A 27,076-nucleotide genomic window follows, 5' to 3' on the forward strand; every position below is an offset into this window, starting at 1 on the left:
ATATTTGAGAGAGACACCATGCTATCCTCCTCATACCCTGGTTATTTTGTCCTCCTTTTACCTAAACTTCCTTGTAGAAGCTCCTCCTTTCCAGTGCCACCTTAAGAAAGTAGATGCTTGAAGATTGCATGTTCTGCCAACATGAAATGTGCCTGGGGCTGAGTCCTAGCTGTGGGCATAACTGAGATTAATCTACAATGCACACCACTGTTTTTGCTCATTTTCCCCAGTTCTTCCTAGGAAGATATTTATGCTATTGTATTATGGTATTTTGAGCTGATTTATGAAATTAAATATCTCAATGAGAGATTCTAATGAGTAAAGCTGCCAATAGTGTATGTCGAAATACTGTCTTTTGTCTCCAATTTTTCCTGAGACTTCATTCTGAATTTCTTGCTGTCTACTGGACATCTTTACCTTCATGTTTCCACAAACACCTGTCTAAACCACTTCCTGTTTCAACAAAATTCATCACTCTCCATCCTGTTTCTCAAAGAGTAAAAAGTCCTCTTTAACCCCTCATTTACAGTCATGATCTGCCAGTTGTTCTTTCATGAATAATAATGCAGGCATCATTATTCAATCAGACACAATATTGTTCTTGGATCACTTATGGACCAGGTTCCCTGTTAAGCACCAGGGATGTAGGAGTCACTAAGACAGGACTCCTCTTTGAAGCACAGCATCAGTCCAGGGAGGTGAATTGTCAACACATAGTCCATGATCTGACATAGCACTATGAACAAAACTTCTTCCATTCTTTCCCATATTGTTCATTAATTAATTCTTGCTCATTCTGCCTCAGAAATGTACCTCAAATCTACCCTTTTCTCTTCACTCTTGTCACTTTCCTTGCCATGGATTGAAGCTCTCTCTTGACTGGGACAGTAGCCTCCTGGATGGCCTCCTGGCCTTGACTCTCTTCTCAATCTGTTCTCTTTCCCCAGCTACTGGTTATCATTGGCTAAAACATTGATCCCAACATTCCATTACTTGACTTGAAAACCATCAGTGGATTTGGTATTTCTTTTTTTTTTTTTTTAATTTTTTTTTAACGTTTATTTATTTTTGAGACAGAGAGAGACAGAGCATGAATGGGGGAGGGTCAGAGAGAGAGAGGGAGACACAGAATCTGAAACAGGCTCCAGGCTCTGAGCTGTCAGCACAGAGCCTGACGCGGGGCTTGAACTCACGAACCGCGAGATCATGACCTGAGCCGAAGTCGGACGCTTAACCGACTGAGCCACCCAGGCGCCCCAGATTTGGTATTTCTACAGTAAGTGGAACATGGAATTATCATATAACCCAGCAATTCCACTCCTAGGTACATATCCAAAATTGAAAACTGGTGTTCAAACAAAAACTTGTACACCAATGCTCACAGCAAAATATTCACAACAGCCAAAAGGTGTAAACAGTCCAAATGTCAATTTACTGATGGATAAGCAAAATATGGTATACTCATACAATGGAACATTATTCAGCCATAAAAAATAATTAAGTACTGATATATGCTACAACATAGATGAGCCTTGAAAACATTGTGCTAAAAACAAAAGCAGCTGAACACAAGAGGCCATATATTTTATGATGCCATTTATGTGAAATATTCAGAATAGGCAAATATATAGGGACAAAAAGACGATTAGTGGTTGTCAGGGACTGCGGGGAAGGGGAAAATGAGGAGTGATTCCTTAATGTATATAGGGTTTCCTTTTGGAAGGCTGAGAGTTCTGGAACTGGATAGTATGGTTGCACAAAATTATGAATATACTAAATGTTTCTAATGATAAATTTATTGTAACAATAAATTTAAAAAATGCAAGGTATCGACGGTCAGGGACCACCGATAATTTGAGTCTGAACTTTAGAGTATGGGGTTTAAGACTCTCATGCTCTTGCCTGGCCTATCTTCTTGGCTGTGTTGCCGCCAAAGATCCTGTGTTCCAGCCCTGCTGGTGTACTGTAATGTCTTCCCGCCTTTTTATGCTGAACTCTTACCTGGAGTGCCCTGTTCTTCCTTCTTTTCTCCCTGATAAAATTTAAAATCTGGATCAAATACCACTTCTCTGTGAGGGCTACCCCATGCTCCTTCCTCTATTTTCCCATAGTGCCCTATTCAGACAGTTAACCACAGTGACTTCTAGTTGAGTGTATATCCTCACCCCGAGCCATGCATGAGGGGAAAATGTCTGATTTGAATCCCGATGCCTTGGACAGTAAGAAATACATAATTGTCGATCAGTATTTGTCAAATTAAATGGTTTGGTTATTAAAGTCTTAGTTCTGTCCTTAAGCTAAGGCTGTATCCCTAATCCTTAATTTAAAACTCTTTATAACAATCATAATACTTGGATTACAAGCGTCCTTGATCATCTTCATCTAATTACAATTAATAGACCTAACCTTAAATTTCTTCCCAGTTTATTGGCACCTGCTCAACACAATGATTTGTTTTCTTGGCTGTTTGAACGCTCACTTTGCTCTTGCCTGCTCTCAAATTTGCTGATTTTGCAGCTGATGTACCTCCCTTCCCTATGCAGAGAAGTCTTTTGAAACCTTAACATTTAACCATTTTCCCCTTTCTGGGGAAAGTGTGACAGAGGACAAATCTTTTATTATTTTAATCTATAACTCTTTTATCAGAGGATCATTTGGTCCTAGAATGGCAGTTTGCTAAGAGGAGTCTGAGTGGCACAGCATGAAAAGAAATAGGGTAGTTTTCCCCACTTAATCCCAAGTCAGGGTTTCAAGTGTCATTAGTACTACTGTTACCATTTTATGAAGCCTTAGATACCATTTCCTTACTAAATAAAATGCAACCACAAAGATTCGAAAGTTCCATCTAAGTGATTTTGGGTATTTTACATTATCCATCTGTACTGCTAGCTTTTCTCTCCCAGTTTTATTGGGATATAATTGATGTATAACATTGCATTAGTTTAAGGTGTATGACATAAGAATTTGTTACATGTATTCTGTAGATTGCCTTTTCATTTTGTTGATGGCTTTCTTTGTGCAGAAGCTTTTAATTTGATGTAGTCCCACTTGTTTTTGCTTTTGTTGTCTTTGCAAATCCAGAAACCCAAAACAGTCATTGTCAAGACTGTTCAGGACCTTACCACCCCTCATGGGTTTTTTTTCAAGAAATGTTATGGTTTGTACTCATAGCTTTGAATTTTCAACATAGTAAAGGCTATTGTAGCTAATCCTTTTGAGTTGAAGATTCAGGATGAAACTGAAGGTGTCACTTTAATTTGTGCAAGAAAATTATTTTATGATGTGGTTTAGTGATGGAATAGGAATTGACCAGGAGGCCCAAAACTTAACAAGGGGGCAGGAGAGCAGTTAGGTGATACCTCTTTTCACTCCACCCAACATTTGATTTCTTTTTTTTAAGTCTGTCTTGCATCTTGAGGGGAAAAAAATCGCTGTGTAAATTCAGTTGTACTACTTAGAAATATTTTCACCATTTGAATAAAACAGAATAGTAGCCAAAAAAAAAAAATCTGAATTTTCAATTTGGTCTTACTTACCTGCTCTGGATATTTAAAAATAAAGTAGGGATGATGATAATACCATCATCATTGTGTTTTTGTAAGGATTCAGAAAGTCAATCAACTTGAAGTTCTTAGAAAGGGCTGGCACCTAATTACTGCTATTTTCATGACCATAACTCTGGTGCTTAATTCATCTAATAATTATTGAGCATCCCCTATGCACCTGCCATTGTGTCAAGTAAAATGAAAATGTAGGGTCCCTGACCCCTCTGAAGCTTCTAGAAGAGACCATTATTACATAAATTGTTATGATTCATTGGAATACACTCCTCTCTCATCACCTCCTTTCCTCACACCCCTTCTTTGTTTCGTGGCTGCTCTTTATAATACTGGGTTCTGTCCCTTTGGCCTTTTCAGGTACTTTACTTTCTTAGTTCCCCTTCTTTACAGTGAGAATATACATTCATTCATTATACATCTTATAAACAAAGAGACAAAACTCAATTCTCAATCTATAACAAAAATAAATTTAAAAAACCCAACAAAATAAGCAAAACCGAACTCAAAACTTGAATCCCCTCTAGCTACTGCCCAGTGTCCCAGCCAAACTTCATCCAAGAGAAAATAGAACTCCTTCTCCTCCCTCCCCTTTCTTTTTTAACCTCTTATTACTTAACTCTGTACCTGTCATCTCCCCTTACCCCTGCATGGGATATATTCTCAGGTCGTCAGTGACCACCTAATTGTTAAACCCAGTAGATACTTTCCCATACTTATCTTTCCTCCTCTCTCTGTGGGATATTTCAACTCTTGGGAGATCTCCTCCTTAAAGCTCATTAGCCATGAGTTCTGTTCTACTTCTCTGTCCATCACTAGACCTTCTCCTCTGTATGTCCCTTAAAAGACAGTCTACACCAAGAGTCTGCCCTTTGCCTCCTTTTTTACTCCATTTGCCCTTCCTGGTCTGTAGCCACAATTCCTATTTCATCTGAAGTCTGTATTTTAGGCTCAAATCTCTCACCTGACCCTTTCTGACTTCTTTCTTGACACATCCATATAGATGTCACACAGCACCATAACTCAGGTTAATCAAAAACCATCTTTTTGCCCCAAATTCTTATCCATCCTTTCTGTATTTTCTATCTTGTTGAATGCTCTCAGTTGTCTAAGCCAGAAAACTAGACTAATCCTAGGTTCTTTGCTCTGTCCTGTTGCCCACATTCAGGTGGTAAGTCTTGCTGAGTCTGTCTCCTCCTCATCCCCACTCTCCCTGCCTGGGTCCAAACCTTGTTACCTTTGTCTGGACCATATTTAGTCCCTGGTCTTCCTTGGAGTCTCTCCAGTCCATTCTCACATGGCTGTTGCCTTAATCTTTCTAAAGTGCAGATTTTGGTTATATCACTCCATTTGTAACTTTTGTGGTTCCCAGTCATCTAGAGAATAAAGTTCAATCTCTTTAACCCTTCATGATTGGGCCTCTGCCTGTTTTCAATCTTATCTCTGATTACTCCTATACTCTTCTTCCCCTGGTTTAGCTATGAAGGTAAGCCTGATTGTGAGGGCCTTGAGTGTGGTATGCCAAGAACCTTGACCTTATGGAGGATGGGATCACTGCAAACTTTGCATGTGAGGAAGGTGAATTTCAGAACTGAAAGAAGCCATTGAAGGCCACCGAGTCTACTCCATTAATTCCTGATAAGTAGATGTCTATTCTCTGAACACAGATCGCTAACCTGCCCCCTGTTCTTTGTTCTCATTTATGAAATGGGAACAGTACCAGCTTTTATACAAGCATATTGTGAAGTTGAAAATTACCGTAAATTCATCAAAGAGGACCATCTCACCTTTCTCTTCCATTCCTTTTTCTTTACGGTTTATGCCACACTTTTTCCTTCCCTGTGTGTCTTTATCCATCTAGGATCTTACTTTTTTTTGCTCTTTTGCAGTGTCCATGTACTTCAATCAGTGCATATCTATTTTCCACTCCCTCAAGGACTATGGATTTTCGTATAAAGGAAAATAACAAAACACCCAAGAGTCCTCAGATCACATTATACCTGGGAATGTCCTAGATGAGGCTTTTATGGATCTGAGATTGATGGTTGAGGGCTTTGCCTTGGACCCTTCCTTTTTCAGCCTGGAGTTCATCTGCTCTGAAATTCTATGTCCCAGAACTTCTCTGTTTGTGGAAAGACCCTGGCCCCAGAGTCACTTGCCCTTGTTCCTGGCTCATTCAGGATTAGAGGCAGGTTGACATTGAACTGTACTTGGAGGTGAGTTGTTAGTGCAGATGGTGACCTCAGAGTGGGATACTTGCCATGTGGTCAGTGTCTGAGAGCAGATGGGCCCTTCTTTACCAGCTGACACTTGAGTCCTCCTCAAAGGCACACCATACAAGTGGAGCGAGTGGGTCTGGAGCTGGCAAGACAAGGAGGCAGATGCCAGCATTCTAACCGTCCTATCTGGAGAGAGCTGTAGGGTATGTGCCCTTAGGGGCAGGTCAAGAATTTGTTTCCTCACAGATAAGTTACTCTTCTAAATTTTGTGACTCATGACAGCTACCACTTCTATCCCTGTAAGTAGTTCACCACGTGCTTTCACATGCATGCTCTTCTTTGATGTTCACATTGACACTATAAGGCATATATTAGTTTCCTAGAATTGCTGCAACAAATTGCCACAAACTTAATGGCATAAAATAACAGAAATTTGTTCTCTCACAATTCTGGAGGCCGGAAAATTGAAATCAATATATCAGTAGGACTGGACTCTGTCCAGAAACTCTAGGGAAGAACTTTTCTTTCCTCTTCCAGCTTCTGGTGACTCCCCTTTGTTTGTGACAGCATTACTCCAGTCTCTGGCTGCAAATGACCTTCTCTGGGTGTGTCTTCCCCTTCCCCATCTCTTATAAGGACAGCTGTCATTGGATTTAGGGTCCATTCTAATCCAGGATGAGTTCATCTCAAGATCCTTACCTTCATCATATCTGCAAAGACCTTTATTCCAAGTAAGGTCACATTCTGAGGTTCTAGGTAAACGTATATTTTAGGGGGCACTATTCAACTTACTATAGTTAGATATTAGTATACTCTCTTGAGGATGGGGAAACTTAAAGAGGGTGTTTTTTAAAAATTTTCTTTAATGTTCACTTATTTTTGAGAGAGAGACAGAGCATGAGCAGGTGAAGGGCAGAGAGAGACAACAGAATCTGAAGCAGGCTCCAGGCTCTGAGCTATCAGCACTGAGCCCGAAGTGGGGCTTGGACCTACGTACTGTGATATCATGACCTGAATTGAAGTTGCATGCTTAACCAATTGAGCCACCCAGGCACCTCTTAACGAGGGTGTTTTTGCTCAGAGACATTGGAGCATGTTAAGTCTTTGGACAACAGATCTCTTCTTTCCACTGGGTCTTACTAGTCCTCAGTCTCTCCAAACATGGGCATCTGTATGCAGTGGGGGTACTGCTTTCATTCTGTGTATTTGAGAACCTACTGCCTGCTTTGTGAAATGCATATATCTTTGTCAAATTAAGAACAGACTAATTTAAGAGCTTTTTAAAATTTGGCTGAGACCAGAATGAGGAGAGAATGAGTTCATAATGGATTCCTCTGTCTTGGCTCAGTTGTTTTTCTCCCCTGCTTCTTCTCTTTCCCACATCTTTTAGGGCTACCAGGAGGGGCTGGGCAGAGCCTACCTAAGGTTTGTGGTCAGTGTGGCTGAGCTGACTCGATGAGGACATGTGACCACTTCACTGTGGCTAGGGTTTTTTTTCTTTTGTCCCTGGACAAAAGGCACTTACATTTCATACCTGACGCTTGAAAGGAAATGTAAATATAAACAATGTTTTCTGTCTCTCTGTACATTTCTTAGGAGGGCCAGATGAAACTGTGATGGAGGTCAAAGTTGTGATGTGCTTTTCTTGAGCTCATTTGCCCAGGGACCACCCCAGCATCCTGCCGTTTTTCAGGACCTCTCTCGTGGGACACTGCCCCATATTCCCAAAGTGTTCCCTTTTCTGCCCCCTTATAAAGACTTTGTGGTCCCATGTGCCATTTCTTCAAGGATTTTTGTCTTGCTTTTATTTAAATACTTTATTATGAAATATTCCAGACATGAGAAAATGCATTAAAATATGAAACACACCTGCCACTTATCTGAAGACCTCAATATTGCTGGTACATTTGAAGCCCTCATGTTCCTTTCCTTTCCTCCCAGAAGCAACCGCTATTCTGAATTTGGGGTTTGTCATTGCCACGTATTTCTTTATACTGTTCTGCCATTGCCTCTGTCCCTACGTGACACAAAATCTTGTTCCCAAAGGAATGCAGAGTTTCTTTGGGCTTTGAAGAAGGCCATTGGTGATGTTTAGGTGGGAGATAAGTTGCTAATATTTATTTGGTACCTATTGTGTACCAGGTTCTGTGTCAGGTGTCTTCCATGCACTCATGACACTGATCACATTGACGTCAACCATCAGCATTTGGAGTTGTTCTCCTTATTTTGCAGCCATGGACACCAGGAACCGAGATGGGAAGTAGTTGCCTGTCCAAGTCTAACCGCTAATACCTACCTGATGACACCATGTTTTCCCTCAAATTGCTGCTCCTCTCTTAATACAGGGTGCTAGTTGGGAGCCTGGCTGTGTGACTCTGAATGAGTTTCCTGACCTCTCTGGTCTTTCTTCCTTTCTAAACAGATGGCTCCTGTGCCCCCTCCAGCCCTGGTACAGGAGCAACTGCTGGTGCACCCAGCATGATTCATCCTCGGTTCGTGGGTTTCAGTGCTTTATTTTAGTCATGTGGGCTTTTGTGAATTGGCCTTGAATTTTACCATGACTTATAATAACCCCACTTCTTCCATTCATTCACCAGTCTACCCCACATTTATTGAGCATGGGCCAGGATTGGTGTTTCACCCTGACCATATGAGAGGCATACATACTCTTTAGTCACACGGCAAGCTTCCTTTCTGAGTTCTAAACAAAAGGCCTAGTAACTACCTCTTTCCTAAACTGAGGACCACCTGTTAACATCTCAAGGAGAAAACACAGGGCGGGGACCATATTTGGGTAAGAGTGGCCTCTAAGGAGACCTAATATGTTTAGCTGTAGACTACTTCTAAACTATGGAAGGCCACCTGATACTCATGGACAGCTGGGCTAATTACCAGGTGACCATTTTTGTTCATATGCTTCCTCAGTGCATCGTTCAATCAAGCATGTGTTCTGGAAGGAATAGTGCTGGTAATATATAAAGTGAAAATTAATACTATTGGTCACACCCTTATTGAGGATGACAAGAGGTGAGTCCAGCAGCCATGGTGATTATAGGTGAGTTAATGGTATTGCTTGCTTGATTATATGGTCATTCCAGCTATTAGGATTTACAAGGAGAAAGCTGCCTGAGAAAGACATCAGTTAAAGTGAGTAAAAATGTCGAATCGCTTTATTTACTTAGATGTACTGAAAAGGAATGAAAATGTGGCAAAACCTTCTTTTTCTAACAATGGAAGGAATGAAACATTTTATTGATATCCTGGATGAAACCACAAAGTAGACTCTGGAGGGGGACTGCTAGGTTTGGATTTTGAGTCAGGCTCTAAGTTTCTAAATATCAGTTCTACAACAGATTTGCCAGAGGATCTTACATCTAAGTTCTGGTCTGATAATGCTGCACTGAATTGCATATTACGCTGCCCAGGAGTACCATTTTTATGCTGGAATTTTGAGTTAATTAATATAATAAAGTTGTTTAACAAAATAGTAGGAAGAGGTATTCAGGTAAGATTTGAGGAATTCCAGAACCTATGCTGCTTGAGACCAGGTGGAATCACAGCAATGGAAGATGAGTCTTAGTACACACAGTGCTCACCTAAGAGTCTTCCCAGGGGCTCCTGGGTGGCTCAGTCAGTTAAGCGTTCAACTCTTGGTTTTGGTTCAGGTCACGATCTCAGTTTGTGAGTTCCAGCCCTGCATCAGGGTTTGCACTGACAGTGTGGAGCCTGCTTGGGATTCTCTCTCTCCCTCCCTCTCCCTCCCTCTCCCTTCCTCTCTGCCCCTCCCTTGCTCAATCTCTCTGTCTCTCTCAAAATAAATAAATAACTAACTAACTAACTAACTAACTAACTAAATAAGAGCCTTTCTCTCCACTAGCTCAGCAGAAAATAAGGTCAAAACCAACCAGAGGGAAAAGAGACAAGTTCTTAATGCTTTGTAATACACATATTTCACATGGTGGGTGGAATGAAGGTTATGGAGATGACAGATTCTTTGAAACCCATGGAAAATGTTAGGACTCTGACCTTGTACATTTTACATTTATTTCAGCTCTCATCATGCTGCATTTTAACTTACGGGCTTACATATCCATCCCTCTCCTGGGTCTTGCAGTGCCCCTCAATCAGGAACTTCATTTTATTCCTGTATTTTCAGTACATTTTTTAAAACGTTTGTTATCTTAGAGCAAGCACACATACACGGGCATGTGCAAGCAGGGGAGGGGCAGAGAGAGGAGGACAAAGGATCCGAAGTCTTGATGCGGGGCTTGGACTCACAAACTGTGAGATCATGACCTGAGCTCAAGTTGGATGCTCAACCAACTGAGCTACCCAGGCGCTCCATTTTCCATGTATTTTTTTTTTAAATTTTTTTTTCAACGTTTTTAATTTATTTTTGGGACAGAGAGAGACAGAGCATGAACGGGGGAGGGGCAGAGAGAGAGAGGGAGACACAGAATCGGAAACAGGCTCCAGGCTCCGAGCCATCAGCCCAGAGCCTGACGCGGGGCTCGAACTCATGGACCGCGAGATCGTGACCTGGCTGAAGTCGGACGCTTAACCGACTGCACCACCCAGGCGCCCCTTTCCATGTATTTTTAACGCAGGGCCTGGGCATCATAGATCCTCAATGCATTCATTGAATCAAATTACTTTGTTTGGTTTGTTACAGCTTTGAGTAGTAAATGCTGTACTTTTAAGTTAGTTTTTACTAGTATCTTTGAATGACAGGAGATAGATGTTTCTGTAACTTAAAATTCTGTAGTTTCCCTCAATTTTTAGTTTCCCCACACTGAGTTCACATTATGTTTAGATGTTTCAGGGGGAGTGGGTGGGAGTAGCATTAATTTTGATGGCACAACTCTGTTTTTATAAAATCTCAGACTTTGACTCTTAAGTAATTAGCACATATTAAAAATGTTGTGTTCTGAATCTCTGTGCTTATGATGGCATCTAATGTGTGAGGAACCATTTGTTTAGGTAGCTATTTACAATGTGACAAATAGCTTCTCTGTTGAAACCAACAACCAACCAAAATACAAGATAGAGAAACCTATTCATACAGTCATTTTTAAGCCCACAGAACATCCATGCTTTCTCACAGAACTTCTGAAATCAATTTTCTTGGCTGGCATTCATTTAATAACAAAACTATGCTTCCTTATCAATCTCACCTTTCTCATCAAAGATGCAAGGATATCCTGAGAAGTATGCAGCTGTGAGTTTTATACAAAGGAAAAATGCTAGTAATCTAGCTGGTTCCTACAATTGATCTGACCTCTTGACAAATAATGCAGAAAGATTAACAGGATATTTATGAAGATAATAAAAATGTAATTGTTACTTTGGTGTTATGCCATAACAATGAGAGTTTCTAGTATGGTCATCCCACCAGGTTGGAAGAAGACACCCTGGGATTTCATTCTTGCCTCTGCCCTTTTCAGCTATTGTCCTCTGGGCAACTCTCTTAGCATCTCTGAGCCTAGTTTCCCAATTTGTGATGTGAGGCTCCTAGAAATTTATATACAGTGTTATTGTGGTGTTCAAAGGAATATGGGAAATCTTGGTATGAACTCTAAAGGGATATACAAATACAAGGAATTATCATAGAAGGGCAGGCCATCTGGATTGTGGATTACTCCTAGGAAATCTTTGTTCTGTGGAATAAAGTACAAGTACATTCTAGAATGATACATTCTAATTCCCATGTCTAATAGAACCTCTTTGTTTCCCACCCCATAGTGCTATGATAGGGCTCCATTAAATTTGTTGAACTTACATACCATGAAAGCCATCTCTTGTGAAGCCTTCTGAGCCAGAGACAGAAGTATAATGGCTATAGGATATTGGCTTAACATATTATTTCCAGGAGTAAAATGAACTTAGAATTTTATTGACTACTATTTTTATAGATTTTTTTTCTCAGCCAAATTATCCAAAATTTTAGGAGCTGGTATTTACATATTTTAAGTAATTCAGTTTCTTACATAGATAGTAATAAAAACACATGTTATATTACTTTTAGAATTTATAAAATGTTTATCTCCCTGAGTAAATATAGAGATGGTTATATGATGCACCATGTTTCCCCTTTTTGCTTTGACTACCAGAAAACTCAAAGCTCAGCTTTCAGTTATAGTGAATATTCTGGCCAAAGTCAGTTTTGTTTAAGAGGGCTCACCTTAGGGGAGCCTGAGTGGCTCAGTCGGTTGAGCATCCGACTTGGGTTCAAGGCATGATCTCATGGGTTCATCAATTCAAGCCCTGCATTGGATTGGGCTTGCTGCTGTCAGTGGGGAGTCTGCTTCAGATCCTCTGTACTCCTCTCTCTCTATGCCCCTCCTCTGCTCACACTCTATCAAAAATAAATATTAAAAAAAGGGCTCTCCTTAGACTATTGGCATCAGAATCACCTGGAGTGCTGTTCATATGGATCCTGGAACTCACCTACTGGTGTAGATTTCTTGGACCTTGGGCCTTAATAATCTGTATTTTATACAGAACGCTAGTTATTCTTGGGCATATTAAAGTTTAAAAATTACTGGCTTAAGATTTTAGAATCTTGATTCTTTCACTATATGAGTGAACTTTAAATAGCCATAATTTATATCTTAAAATCACCTATAGCCTTTTCGGAATAGGCAAAGCAGAATAACTAAAAACATTTATGTCCATTTGGAAAAGATGATTCTGGTTGTCTTATAAAGTACTTTCTGCCAGTTCCCTTGTATTCCCTTTCCTTAAGTGTAAGTAAGGTCTTCAGATCTGCTCTTGGGTTGAAAGAGGTGAGAAAGAGGACTTGTGGCCCAGAACTGCGAGCTCCTATCTGACTCCTTTGCCCTGGCAGGAGTGATGGCATAGAGATATAAAAAGGCACTGGAGATCTATAGAGCTCAGAGTTAACAGCGTAAGAGGCTCTGTCTTTGGAAAGAGGGGTGGACGTTGCATTAACTTAACTGTTGCTAGTGCAATACTAAGATCCTTGAGTCAGGGACTTTTTCTGTTTCTTGGGCATAGCGCAGAGCCTGCACTAAGACCATCAGGAGGGGAAGTGGTGCTGATGGGTGTCCAGAATCCAAATAGAGAGAGAGCAAGCACTAGAGAATCTTAAGCAGGCTCCACACTCAGTATGGAGCCCAATGTGGGGCTGCATCCCAGGACTCTGGGATCGTGATCTGAGGCCAAAATCAAGAGTCAGATGCTTAACCGACTGAGCCACCCAGGTGCCCCATGGATATACATTTATGTGTAAATGTGTAAAAATACACATTTTAGAGCCAAATTTAAGTGATCTTACAGTATGATTTACTCTGTAATACTCTCCCCACCGTGGACTCTATTGAAAAGGAATGGGTTAAATTAGAACTAACATTTTGGCCCAAAACCAAATGCTCTTTGGTTTTCTTTAAATATGTGTACTATTCTTTGCTCTCTACCTGACCCCTGTTCTTTCACTCCCAAATCTCTGCATCTCTTTCAGTGTCAAACACAGATGGCATTTGAGGGAGACCATGTGGCATAATGGAGTGACTCTAGGCCAGGAACACCTCAATTCATGGGTGAGAAACCCTCCAGGGGTATTGACATTTTGAGACCTGTGACCAGGACATGCCTCTAATTGATTGTAGATCCCTGGTGGCCACCCCCCTCCCCCACCTTGGAGCCTGATACAGCTGCAGAATTCCAAGGCCATGCCATCAACCAGTTAGGCTGATAAGAAAGAAGAATCCTGGTGGCCATGATGACCAACTTTTCCAGTTCCTCCCAGTCAGAAGTAATCTCTCCTTCTCCTTTAATTCTTTTTTAAAAATATTAATTGTTGAGTAGACCTAAAAATATTTTTGAGGAGATATAAAATATAAAGTGTACATAAGATAAAGGATGACACAGTTTCAAACACCTGTTTATCCACCACAAGGTTTATTTAATTACTTATTTTTTTATTATCATTTTTTTTTACGTTGAAAAAACTTAGATTTAGCCAGCTGGACTCAGTTTAGATGATCCCAATTTTGTTGGCAACATCCAAAGCATCATAGTCAGGAGCCAGTCGAACATATGCTTTCTTTTCTTCATCGGACCCGATCAGAGTGTTGACCTTGGCCACTTGGTCAATGTCCTAGAGCTTCTTCACAGCCTGTTTGATCTGGTGCTTGTTGGCCTTCACATACACAATGAACACAAAAGTGTTGTTGTCTTCTATTTTCTTTGTGGCTGACTCGGTAGTCCGGGGAAACTTGATGATGGCATAGTAGTCAAGCTTGTTTCTCCTGGGGGCACTCTTTCGAGGATATCTGGGCTGCCTTCAGAGATGCAGTGTCTTGGGCCATCGGAATGTAGGTGACATGCAGATCTTCCTCTTTTTTTTTTTTTTTTTTTTATGACTGTGGATGCTTTTCAGCACTGCTTTCTTGGCCTTCAGAGCCTTTGCTTTGGCTTCGGCTTAGGCAGGGGTAGGGGCTTCCTTCTTCGCCTTTGACACCATCTTCGTGAAAGGGCTCCACCACGAGGTTTAAACAAAAGATCATCAATATTGCCTTTCAGTGCTCTTGTGGCCTCTCCCCTATCCTATTTTTTTCTCTCCCCCATATTAAAGGTAACCATTCTCCTAAATTTGGGAATTTTCATATTCTTGATTTATTTTATAGTTTTATTACACATTCATATCCCTAAACTATACATAGTTTAGTTTAAAAAAACTTTTAAAAAGTTGTATTTCTTAAAATTCAAGTATAACTAGCATCAATCATTACACATAGTTTTGTTTTTATTAAATTTTATTTAAACTGGAGCAAACAGTATATTTTTTTTAGACTTTTTCCACCTGAAGGTAAGTTGGAGGAGATTCATCTGTGTTATGGACAGGAGTAGTTCCTTCATATCTGCTCCTGTGTAGTATTCCATTATATTAGTATACCTACTATCTCTATTCCACCATTTACAGACACTTGTGTGATTCCAGTTTGGGGCTATTAAGAATTTTCTGAATTTGCTTTTGTATGTGTTCAGGTGCAGGAGGTTCTCTAGGGATCTACCCAGGAGTGGAATTGCTGGACCATAGGGTATAAACCTGCTCGGTTATATTAAAGACCAAATTGTTTTCCAAATTGGTTTCCAAATTGGTTTCCAAATTGGTTTCCAAATTGGTTATAGCCATTTACACTTTGACCATCTGTACATAATTTCAACAACTGTGATGATGATGACTGATGGCTAAGTCACACAGTTTACTGCGTGCCTGCACTCATGTCAACTCATTCAATCCCCACAATAGCCCTGCGTGTCCTCATTGCTCCATATCCTTGCCAGCCCCTGAGAGTGTCTGGCTTGTACGTTTTGCTGGTCTGGTGGGTGTGAAATGGTACCTTAGTGTGGTTTTTACTTTGTATTTGTGTGGTAACTAATAACATGGAGCATCTCTTCCTAGGTCTGTGGAGTGCCTGTTCAAATCCTTCCCTCATTAAAAAAAATTTTTTTAATGTTTACTTATTTTTGAGAGCGAGAGAGACAGTGCGAGTGGGGAGGGGCAGAGAGAGAGGGAGACACAGAATCCAAAGCAGGCTCCAGGTTCTGAGCTGTCAGCACAGAACCTGACGCAGGGCTCAAACTCATTGACCACAAGATCATGACCTGAGCTGAAGTCAGACACTTAACCGACTGAGCCACCCAGGGCCCCCCTTCTCTCATTCTTAAATTGAGTTGTCTGTGGTCATCTTTAAGTCATAATAACTTTCTACTACTTCTACTTTCTGTTGTAACTGTTTGCATCCTGTTTTAATTCTTTCATTAGACTGTGAGCTCCCTACAGGACTGACAGTGTCAGGGATGTTTGTGTTCTCACAGGGTCAAGCCTTATGATTGGAACCTGGTTATTGCACAGGAAGATTTATTTTTGAAAGTTTGTACCCTTTTACCAACCTCTTCCTATTTCCCCCAGATACCCCTCTTCTAGTCTGTTTCTATGAGTTTGACTTTTTTTTTTCCTTTTTTTTGGTTAAGATTCCACTTATAAATGACACCATGCAGTATTTGTCTTTTTGTCTGGCTTATTCACTTAAGCGTAATGTCCTCAAGGTCATCCATGTTGCAAATGGCAGAATTTCCTTCATAGTTATTACAGAATAATATTCGCGCACGCGTGTGTGTGTGTTTATTTTGGTGTGATATTATGATTTATAATAAGAAATGCTTGTTTTTTGTCCCTGTTTCTGGTACAGAGCTCCTAAAATGCTTGGAATTGTCGAAATGCAATAAAGCTCTTTTGTTAATGAGGTGACTTAAGCAGGTTAGAAAGGGGGCTGGTTGCCAGTGGGGCTAACGATGTGATTAGAGGGTCGGCACTTTTAGTCCCAGAAGGGAGGAGGAACTGGAGGGTTCATCAATTGCCAATGGACAATGACTTAATTGTCATGGCTATGTAATGAAACCTCCCTAAAGCCCCAAAAGGTCAGGGTTCAGAGAGCCTCCAGGTTGGTGAACCCATGGAGTTGATGGGAGAGTGGTGTACCTAGAGAGGTCATGGAAGCTCTTTGCCCTTTCCCCAGGTCTTGCTCTATACTTCTCTTGCATCTGGCTGTTCCCAAGTTCTATCCTTTTGTAATAAACCAATGATCTAGTAGGTAAAATGTTTCTCTGGGTTCTGTAAGCTGTTCTAGCAAATTAATCAAATCCAGAGAGGGGGTTTTGGAAACCTCTGATTTTCACTTAGCTAGTTGATTGAGAAGCACAGGTAATAAATAACCTGGGCTTGCAAATGGCCCCTGAAGTGGAGGATGGTCTTGTGGGGATGAGTTGTTTTGTCTGTGGAAGCTGATGTAATCTCCAGGTGTAGGTAGTGCCAAAATTGACTTAAATTGAGTTGAAATCTTGGAGACCATGCTAGTGTCTGAGAATTGCTTGTTGGTGTGAGGAAACACACATACACACACACACACACACACACACACAGTGCTTCAGTGAACATGGGAGTGCAGATATCTCTTCAATATCCTTTTTTCATTTCCTTTGAATATATACCCAGAAGTAGGATTGCTGGATCATATGGTAGTTCTATTTCTAATTTTCTGAGGAACTTCCATACGGTTTTCCACAGTGGCTGTACCAATTTACATTTCTACCAACAGTGCGCAAGGGTTCCCTTTTCTCTACATTCTTGCCAGCACTTATTTCTTATCTTCTTGATGTAGCCATTCTAACAAGTGTGAGGTGATATTTGCATTTTGATTTGAATTTCCCCAGTTAGTGATGTTGAAAACCTTTTCAAGTATTAGATCCCTATAAGCTATTTGTAGGTCTTTTAAAAAATGTCCATTTAGTTCATCTCAGTTTTTAATCAGATTTTTTTTTTTGGCTATTGAGTTATATATATGAGTCTTATATTTTGGGTATTAAAGCTTATTAGAGACACAATTTGCAAATACTTTCTCACATTCTGCAGGTTGCCTTTTCATTTTGTTGCTAATTTGCTTTGCTATGCAGAAGCTTTTTAATTTGATGTAGTCCCACTTGTTTGTTTTTGCTTCTTTGGCTTTGCTTTTGTGTCCATAAGCATATGTATTGAATGAAATAGAGAGGACCAGTTTTGCTTTATAAATTGGTAATCCTTCCTCCCAATCTAGCCCAAAACATTTTCCGTCAGAGGTTAACTGAATACCTGCCAGGGGTGTTGCAAAAGAAATTCCTCCGTTGGGAAGGAGATTGGACTGTGTAATAGTGCGTTTCGTCCAACTCCAAACTTTCTCAGTCTCTGTAAAAATCTTTGACCCATCCAGAAAAGTTCCCTTTGTATCCTCCTTCTAAACCTTGACCAACCTTCCTGATCACTTGATCACTTACTTAAAAAAAAACAAAAATCAAAAAAACCCCAAACTTCATTATGAAATAGAACACAGATATGCAGACAAGTGCATAAAATACAATATAGATAATTATAGCATCCCAATCACTAAATTTGTTAAACAACCTATGTTGTGGATTTGGGTAGAAGATCAGCAACCCTGAGAAATTTAGCCTTTTGATATGCTCCAGGGAGGGTTGGAAAACTATGACCTGTGGGCCACACGTGCATCACTGCCTGGTTTTGTAAATAAAGTTTTACTAGAACACAGTCATGCTAGGTTGTCTGGTGGCTCAGTTGGTTGAGTGCCTGACTCTTGATTTTGGCTTAGGTCACGATTCCAGGGTCATGGGATCAAGCCCCAAGTCAGGCTCTGTGCTAAGCATGGAGCCTGCTTAAGATTCTCTCCCTCTCTCTCCGTCCCCACCTGCCCCCCCCCTTTCCCCACTTGCTTCCATACACCTGCTCTCTAAAAAAAAAAAAAAAAAAAAAAAAAAAAGCCCAGTCCTGCTAATTTGTTTCTATATCATCTATGGCTATTTCCATGCTACAATAGCAGAGTTGAGTAGTTGTAGAAAGAACTGCATAGTCTGCAAAGCAGAAAATATTTACTCTCTGGCCCTTCATAGAAAGTTTGCCAACTGTTCTTCTAGAGTCTGACTTGGAAAAACAGAACTGCCTCTGTCCTGTGTGGTTTCTACTTAATAAAAGTAGTTGAGAAAATCTTTGTTTGAGAAAAGCAAGTTAAATAATTATAACATTCAAAAACATTAAACTCTATGATCTATTTTAATGAAATCTTAAGAATAGCCAGAAACTAAACCCAAAGAAAATTATCTCTCAATCTTGACCTCCTTAAGAGTGTGCTGAATTGCACCAACAACATTTTATAATGAAAAGACTGGAGCAACCCAATAATTTTTTAGGTCACAGGGTATAACTAATTGAATAGAAAAAGAGATCAACATCTTGAGATTATATCCCTGGAGAAGGTAACACCTGAAACAGATTGAGTTTTTTGATTAAGTTATTCCTTAGTGAGTAGAGGTTAAACAGTCAAACAGATGAAAGTACTTGATAGGAAATAGAGCTGGAGCACACATGATTCTCGAAGTGACATTTGGGAAGTGCACGTGCACACCACATCCTTCCCCACACTGCACACACAATGATGCTTAGTCAGATACAAACCAAAATGAGATGACCCCTGTCTGCCTGTTTTCCACTTGAACACAGAAAGTTTTGACTTTCAAACTGTCAATTGTCATTTTCACTATAGCAAAATCAATCTGATTTTCTTTGGGCAATCTCACAAGTGAAAAGAAAAAGTAAGTAATAAGTTTAATTTGCCTGCCTACAGGGGAAATGCAATTGAAACCCAAAGATCATATCAAATTCATTAAAACAAGCAAGCAAAAAAAACCCAAAAAAACAACCCAACTCAGACTCTTGATTTTGGCTCAGATCATGATCTCACAGCTCAATCTGTGAGATCGAGCCCCACGTCAGGCTCTGTGCACTGACAGTGTGGAGCCTGCCTGGGATTCTTTCTCTCCTTCTCTGAGCCTCTCTCTCCATCCCTCCCTCTCTCTCTGTCTCTGTCTCTCTGTCTCAAAATAAGTAAGCATTAAATAAAAAAGAAAAAACATCCAGTGTAATCTTTCCTCCAAGCTGTGTTTCGGTCTAAAGTTCTGATAGGCTGAGAGTGGGGTACCTCTTGTACTGCTTTGAGGCAAAGAGTGAGTTGTAGTCTAAGAAAGGGCTATACGGTTCAAAGCCTGATTACACCACCTTCCTCTTCCTCCCCTCTCCAATTAAAAAAATCATTGTATATAAAAATGCCTCACTTTTCAAATTTGCATTTAAAGAATGCTTGTTTGGGGCTTCTCTCTTTTTTTTTTTTTAAATTTTTTTTTAACTTTTATTTATTTTTGAGACAGAGAGAGACAGAGCATGAACGGGGGAGGGGCAGAGAGAGAGGGAGACACAGAATCGGAAGCAGGCTCCAGGCTCCGAGCCATCAGCCCAGAGCCCGACGCGGGGCTCGAACTCACGGACCGCGAGATCGTGACCTGGCTGAAGTCGGACGCTTAACCGACTAAGCCACCCAGGCGCCCCTTGTTTGGGGCTTCTAAGTGAAAAGCTAAACACCTTAAAATAGCAGCCTCTCAAATAAAATAATTTTTCCTTCCTTCAGAAAGTAATTGCCCTTTGGAAATGCATTCTTAAAAATGATGTGTAGAACGTAGGTGAGTTGGAGATCGGAAGGAGGCCATAGACCCAGACTGAAACCCTGCCCTCTAAGAATGATCCATGTGCATGTGAATACATAGCTCTTATATTCTTCTTTTCTATGCTTCATCGAAGCAGGGTGTAAATGATGTGTGGCAGTGGGGTAGATACAGTGGTTGGGAGTTCAGTGTTTGTCATCAAACCTGGGATCACTTCCTAGATCCAAGATTGTGTGACCTTGGGGAACTTGTTTGTCCTCTCAATCACAGGTACCTGACCTGAAAAATGAAAATGGTACTAATCTCCACTAAAATGTTGTTTTAAGTGTTAAATGAAATAATATGTATAAAAAGCCTTAACGTAGTACCTAGAATATAGTAAAGGGGTGAGAGAGAAATGAGCAGGATACTCATGTGCTTATTAGTGGCCGCTCCAGGGGTGAAACTACTGACAGCTAGTAGATGGGGTGTGTGTGTGTGTGTGTGTGTGTGTGTGTGTGTGTGTGTGTGTGATTGCCATTCTGATATCCTAGAGATAAGAGCCTTTTGCTTGTTAAGGAAAACATTTACTAGCTTTCTTCCAACTGTGTTTTTAGCCACCTATGTCTTTTAAAAATTTGCAGTCTGGGGGTGCCTGGGTGGCTCAGTCAGTTGAGCGTCCAATTTTGGCTCAGCTCCTGATCTCACGGTTCATGCGTTGAGCCCTGTGTTGGGCTCTGTGCTGCCATCTTGGAGCCTGGAACCTTCTTTAGATTCTGTCTCCCTCTCTCTGCCCCTCCCCTGCTTGCACACATGTGCACTCTCTCAAATGGATAACATTAAAAAAAATCTGCAATCTGTACTGAAACCATGGACTTTCTACCAATCAATGATTAAAAGCAGCACTGAATCGGGCTTCTGGGTGGCTCAGTCGGTTGAGCCTCCAACTCTTGATTTTTGGCTCAGGTCATGATCCTAGCCATGGGTTGTGGGATCAAGCCCCATGTCAGGCTCTGTGCTCAGCTTTTAATATTCTCCCTCTCCCCTTCTGCCCCTCTCCCCTGCTTGAGTGTTCTCTCTCTAAAATAAACAATAACGAAAACAAAAACCAGCACTACGTTAAGGTGCCAAAATGTTAAATGACGATAGGAAAAACTCAGTGAGTGCTTGCTACAATGCCTGGTGCTATTCATTTGTGAACTAGTTTCCTTAATCTTCATAAAACCATAGAAGGTAGCAGTTATTATCCTTGTTATACAGGAGGGCAAGAGGAGGAAGAGGTAAAGTAACCTGTCCAGGTTACACAGCCAGGAACTGGTTGACCCAGTACTCAAGGCCAGGCAGTCTGGCTCCCAAACCTGTTCTGGGCATATCCTTGTGTCCTGGATACTGAGATTTTCCCAACCTCTTGTTGGCAGTGAGTAGAGTGGTTGGTGGAGGAGAGGCTATCAGAACGAACTCCTGAGAGCAGTCTACAGAGATCTATACCCATGTTAGAACTCGTGTAAGTTAATGGTTTGGTTCAAAAACCACCCTAGGGATTCTGCACCAGAAATGACTCTGGGCCCTCCCTGCCAGGGAAGATGAGACCCTGATGCCTCAGTGTACTTTTCTTTCTAGACCTTTCATTATGGAGGTCAAAGACTGTAGACTCGAGTATAATTTCTGGAATCTATTGATGGTGTACCTTTTGGGAACACTTTTAATGTGAGGGGGCTATTTGAATCTGTCATAAAAATAATTGTAGCCTTTAAGAGTTGTTTTTAAGGATTAATTTAAGACTGAAGAAAATCGCTTTCATCTGCAGGGCCTACTCACGGTCACTTGAATTTTTTGCTTTTATTTCTTTTACAAATACTAATCAGAAGAGAAAAAGGGCATGTCTTTTCAAATAACTCCTGGCCTTTTCCTTTTGGGGTAATGTTTCCTTACAGACTACATTTTTAAGAACTGGTTGGGGATGAGTGGAGGATGAGCAAGAATGATAGGAGAAAAATATGCAGGTAGTGGTATTTAAGATAACTCTTTTGGGACACTGCTTACCAAATGTCTTAGATGGAATACACAGGTATTGAGTCCAGGGTTTTAGCATTCTAAGATACCTGAAAGGCCATTTAGACACCATTTTTGCAGGTAAGGAAGCTGAGAAAAAGCAATTTAGTGACAAAGCTGGGACTAGAAACCAGGTCTCCTGATTTATATGTCCCTATCCTTATATTTTGAACTGACTGCTGGGAAGAACAAAAAGCCATGAGTTCTCCCTGGGCTGGCAGATGAAGCCTTAATATTTATCCCTAATGTTTGGGCTCTTCCACAAAGAGATTCCATAAGTTAGACTTTTCCCAAGTTTTATGTGGGAATAGGAAAAAGTTGCCTTTCTTGCATATAAAATTTGGCAATAAACAGTGCCCTTATTTTGTAACGATACTGCTTGGAATTCAGACTAATTTAATTTAATCCCTGTCTTTCCACTTCCTTCCACAAAATGAATCTTAGCATCTATAAAGGTTATTTTCCAACCTTTTACTGATGCTAATATCCCCCATTCAGCAATTGCAATTTACTGTCTTATTATTCACTTATGATCAGGAATGTTCTTGTACTGTCATTTTGTTGTGACGTTTCCTCATTGGCTTTAGAGGATAATGCTTAACATTTTTGAAAATGTCCTTTTTCTTTCTCTCTGCGACAGCAAGGAGTTTCAGTGGGCTTTAATACTTCAGAAGGCAAATGAAGGTGAATGTATGCTGGAATTTTCTGTGGAATCTGAAAGTCCTTGAAGGCAGTGTGAATCAGTAAGGTAGAGAAGTGTAATTTAATGAACATACACAAAATAAAGATAGTAGCATCTGAGTTCTAGTGTTGTTTTCTGCCACAAGGAAGAGTCAAAATACAAGAGTCTTGGTCATTTAAAGTCGAGAAAAGGCAACTTCTATGTCTCCTTGCCTAGTCTGCTTTGGGGCTGCCTCTCCTGTTAGAGATTGCATAGTATATTGGAAAGAATACTGGACAGAAAGCTGGAAGATCCGGGTTCATGGGCTGACTCTGCCCCCTACCCTGTTAGATTTGCGGCAGATAGGATTACCTCTGTTGTCCAAAGTTTTCTCATTTGTAATTTTGGGTTATGCTTAAACCAGTGGTTGTCAACCCTGGCTGTGCATTCTTATCAGCTGGAGAATTTTTGTTTCCTGGATATTTTATGATAACATCTTAAAACAGAAATATAGAATGAATTTTTTAATGTTTGTTTATTTAATTTGAGAGGGAGAAGGAGACTGAAAATCCCAAGCAAGCTCTGTCTGTCAGCGCTGAGCCTGACCTGGGGCTCAATCTCATGAGTTGTGAGATCATGACCTGAGCCAAAAATCAAGAGTTGGACACTTAACCGACTGAGCCACCCACAGGTGCCCCTGTAGGATGAGTTTTATAGTGAACACCCACCACCCAGATTCTACTGTTAACACATTATCTATTAGTTGGGAGGCCTTTAAAATACACACACACTCCCTCACATACTCCTACATGTTATGGAATAAATGCCTCTGGGATTAGAAAAGGTGAAGAAGGGAAATTTCTCTTTTTACTTCATATACTAGTGGTGTTTGAGATTTTGTTGAACAGTGAATATATATTACTAATACTGCTATTATTACTAAAAACCACCATAACAAAGTAAATATACACATTCTTGGGACTCCCCCCTCCAACGAGTGATACAGCAGGTCCCGGATGGGGCTTTGGCATTTTTTGTTTTTTGAAATGTAGCTAGGATTGAGAATGCAGAAGTATGCGGTCTCTAAAGTGCCACTGGGGTTTAATATTCTAAGAGGCTACAAATTCTCCTTTTCTATTAACCAGAAATTCTCCTCTATAGTAGATTGGTTCCAGTTTCTTCTAGTTTGGTTCCAGATTCTTCCTGGTTCAGAGACAGGCAGCTGAGTGCTGCTATTGTCATAATGATGAGCCTGCAGCCAGCAGAAAGAACATCTTGTGTAAGCAGGGAAAACCTCAGTTTCAGGCAATACAGCCTAGCTTTTTGCCTTTTTTTTCTTTTCTCCTGGTTCTCCCGTGGAACTGTTTGAGATCTCTCTAAAGCCTTTAGAACCACCTCCTTTGCCTCTTTTCTTTGTAGATTATTGCCTGGTTTGCTGTGATTGACACTATTATCAGCCATTGTTCAAGGTGGCCCCCTATTCCACTCCACAGGCTCAGTTCTCCAGGGAGATCTCCCTCAGATCAGGGCTGGCTGTGCCAACCTCCCCAGGCATCCTGGCCCTTCCTCCTTCTGAGGTACTTTTCTCCATGTTACAGTTGCTCCTCTGTGCTCCTTTCTGTCTTCCCCACCATGCTGTCTTCGGTACCTTTGTTCTCTCAGCTGGTGGCACACAGTAGGTGCCTGGTATGTAGGTTGCAGATGTTCGTCCCTCCATATCAGTGACCATGTCAATGTGAGCTTCTTGCTATCCTTGATGGGGCCCTTGTGCTCCGCAAGGACTTTGTATTTGCCAGCCATTTAAACATTAATATTTTATTAAGGTTACAAATTCAAGATTCTAGTTTTTCTTTTAACTTTTAAACACACACACCTTATTATTTAATTCTAAATCTATAAATGTTAATAGTCACAAGCAATCTGGTTACAGTTTGGCCTCATTTAAAGTCTCCTAAACATTCTAATGCATTGATAGTTTTAATATTCTGTTTCCTTTTTAAGACCTCATTTTCCTAATGAAGAAAATTTTTCATGATTCTTACAAATACAATAAATGTGTAACGTGGTAAAACTTCTCCTAAACCTCCCAGTATTGTGACAAACTTAAGCAAAGTTCTGCCATACATCTTAACTTGAAGTCACCAGGCTTAGTTATTCAACCATATAATTTACCTTGGAATTGAAATGGTCATCTGCTAGCTAGGCCAATGTGCCAGATTCTCATAAACATTATATACTCTTTAAATACTGAACACAAAAATATTGATATGATAGATTTAATTTATAACATTATTTCCATGTATTTCTAGATACTCCCAGGCTTAACAGATGTTTACCCACCAAGAAAACAATTCTGCCATCAACCATTCTGCTAGGCTTTAAGGTCAGAAGGTGCTCGTGTCCAGGTGGATTTTTCTTAAAACTGTAGGGGACACATAGACCTCTCTTCCAAGGTTGCAATGCCAGGGAAGTGTCCAAATCCACATGTCCACGTGGAATGGTCTTCTAGTCCTCATCAGATGGATTCTGGTTATATCTTTAGTCTGATTTAGGTCTATAATCATCCATCCAGATTGCTTCACTATTAGATTGGTTAAATCCAATCTATTTACTGCTTGATTGTATTCCATTTTCTCTTTTCTCATTCCAATGTTTGTAGCTATTTAGATAATATCTGATTGTATTCTGTGTATTTCTGTAGTTCTGCTGACATAGTCTTTAGTGACAGTTAATAATTGTTTTGCTATGAAGGACCCTTTTCATTATCCCCTACCATGGATTTTGGAAGAATATGAAAATAAAAAGACCATCTTTAATAAATGATAATTACTGATCACTTTCTTTTGGCTGACCAAATACAAATTTAACTTCCTATCAGAGCTTCTTATCCGCATGAGCTAATCAGTGCTATGAAATAGATTGATAGAATTCCAATCAAAAGGAAAATTGTTTCTCTTTGCATGTAGCCTGATGAGTGCATATGCCTAACAACTGTTAGGTTTATTGGCAAACAAAGTAATTTCTTAGGTACTCAACGTTTGCTTTGTCAGTATCAGGTGGGGGACCACAACTCAATTTTAAAACTTTGTCTGTTGTCCTTCTTTTCTCGAAGGCTGCTTATCCATTCTTTGCATCTTTTTAAGACGTTTCTTACTCATTGTCTTCACCTCTTACATCTCTGATTTCTACCTTTCACTGTTCTCTTTGGCCCATAAGCATCTTGCTCTTGTTAAAGAAACTCCTGATTGACTTTTGATTCCTGTGAGCATCTTCTAGTCTACAGTCTTTTTTTATCTGCTTAATTGGCTTTTGTGTTCTGTCATTTCTCTACTTCTCTTCTTTCCTCTCTGACCAGTCCTTTGTCACTGTCACTAACTCTTTCTTCTCATGTCAGCTGAGGGAGAACAACGAGCACAGGTTTTAGAGTCGGGGAGACCTGGGTTTGAACCTCAGCTCTGTCCTCACCAGCTATGTGACCTTGGGCAGTTCTTCACTTCGCTGAGCTTCAGTTTCCTTCTCTGTAAGATGAGGATGATAACACCTCACTTATAAGTTGTTGTAAGATTAAAAGGACAGTGTACATATAGTGTCTCAAATGGTGACTGGCATTTTAGAGACTCTTCACTTTGTAATTATAATAATATGGGTATCACCCAAGCTTTATTGAAGCATCATCTTTTCCTGTGAAGTATTCAGCTTTCATTCTGTGCAGTAATTCTAAGATTTGTGTCAAAGCTCCTACTTCCCAACCACCAGACTCTTATGTCTACTGGTGTGCTAATATTCTTCACCTGGATTCCTCATGTAATCCAAGATTCGGTACTACTCAAGCAGTACTCAGCCTGTGACTACTTCCTTGGTTAATAGAATCTCAATCCTCACAGTGTCTCTGAGGTTAGAGATTTCCTTTCTCCCTTTCTATCCACCCAACCAGTGTCTACTGATCATTCTATTAGGGGCTATTTGCTGTGCTCTGCACTTAGGCTGCAGCAAAGAGCAGAAAGGTCTGAAGCCTGAAGAGAAGGATGACTTTTAAGGAAGTATGACAGGTCCAATGATGGTGAAGAACAGAGTGCAGAGGACCCCGGCAGGGTTGGGATGAAGTAGGGCAAAGTTTAAATTTCTTCTCTCATCTCCATTTTCAGTAGATCCTATAAATTCAACTTAGGGAGTATCGTATTTCCATTCCTTCTGTCTTCCCACTACAACTGTTTTATTCAGTCCCAGTATCCCAGGCACATTGGTCTAGGCTGGACATTCCTAAGAGTTTCCTAAATCTGTCTCCAGTTTGTCTTTGAAGCAGCCACCAAGGTCCCTTCCTGAAGCACAAATCTCCTATCTCTCCCTTGCTTAAAACTCTTTATTGGCTATACTCATCAAAATTCAGTGTAGGAAGCAGAGGTCTCTCTATGTATTTCAATCAGGAAAGGATTTAACATGGGGGTTAGGAATGATAATATCAGAGGAGGGTTAGAGGAACAGGTACAGGAAGGATGCACCAATGTCTACTAAAAGCCTGGAGTTTAAGAACTTCCAGCCAT

The 27,076-nt window shown here is 40.4% G+C and overlaps 1 protein-coding gene and 1 pseudogene across 1 annotated transcript in view; one reads left to right on the forward strand and one right to left on the reverse strand.

Moving 5' to 3' along the window:
• ANO4 (anoctamin 4) overlaps nucleotides 1-27,076 on the forward strand; it is a 395,702-nt gene that overhangs the window by 1,250 nt on the left and 367,376 nt on the right. The window lies entirely within an intron of this gene.
• Nucleotides 3,179-14,261, reverse strand: LOC122224987 (annotated as a pseudogene).

The sequence above is a fragment of the Panthera leo genome, chromosome B4 (assembly GCF_018350215.1).
Source record: "Panthera leo isolate Ple1 chromosome B4, P.leo_Ple1_pat1.1, whole genome shotgun sequence".
In the NCBI taxonomy this organism is placed as follows: domain Eukaryota; kingdom Metazoa; phylum Chordata; class Mammalia; order Carnivora; family Felidae; genus Panthera; species Panthera leo.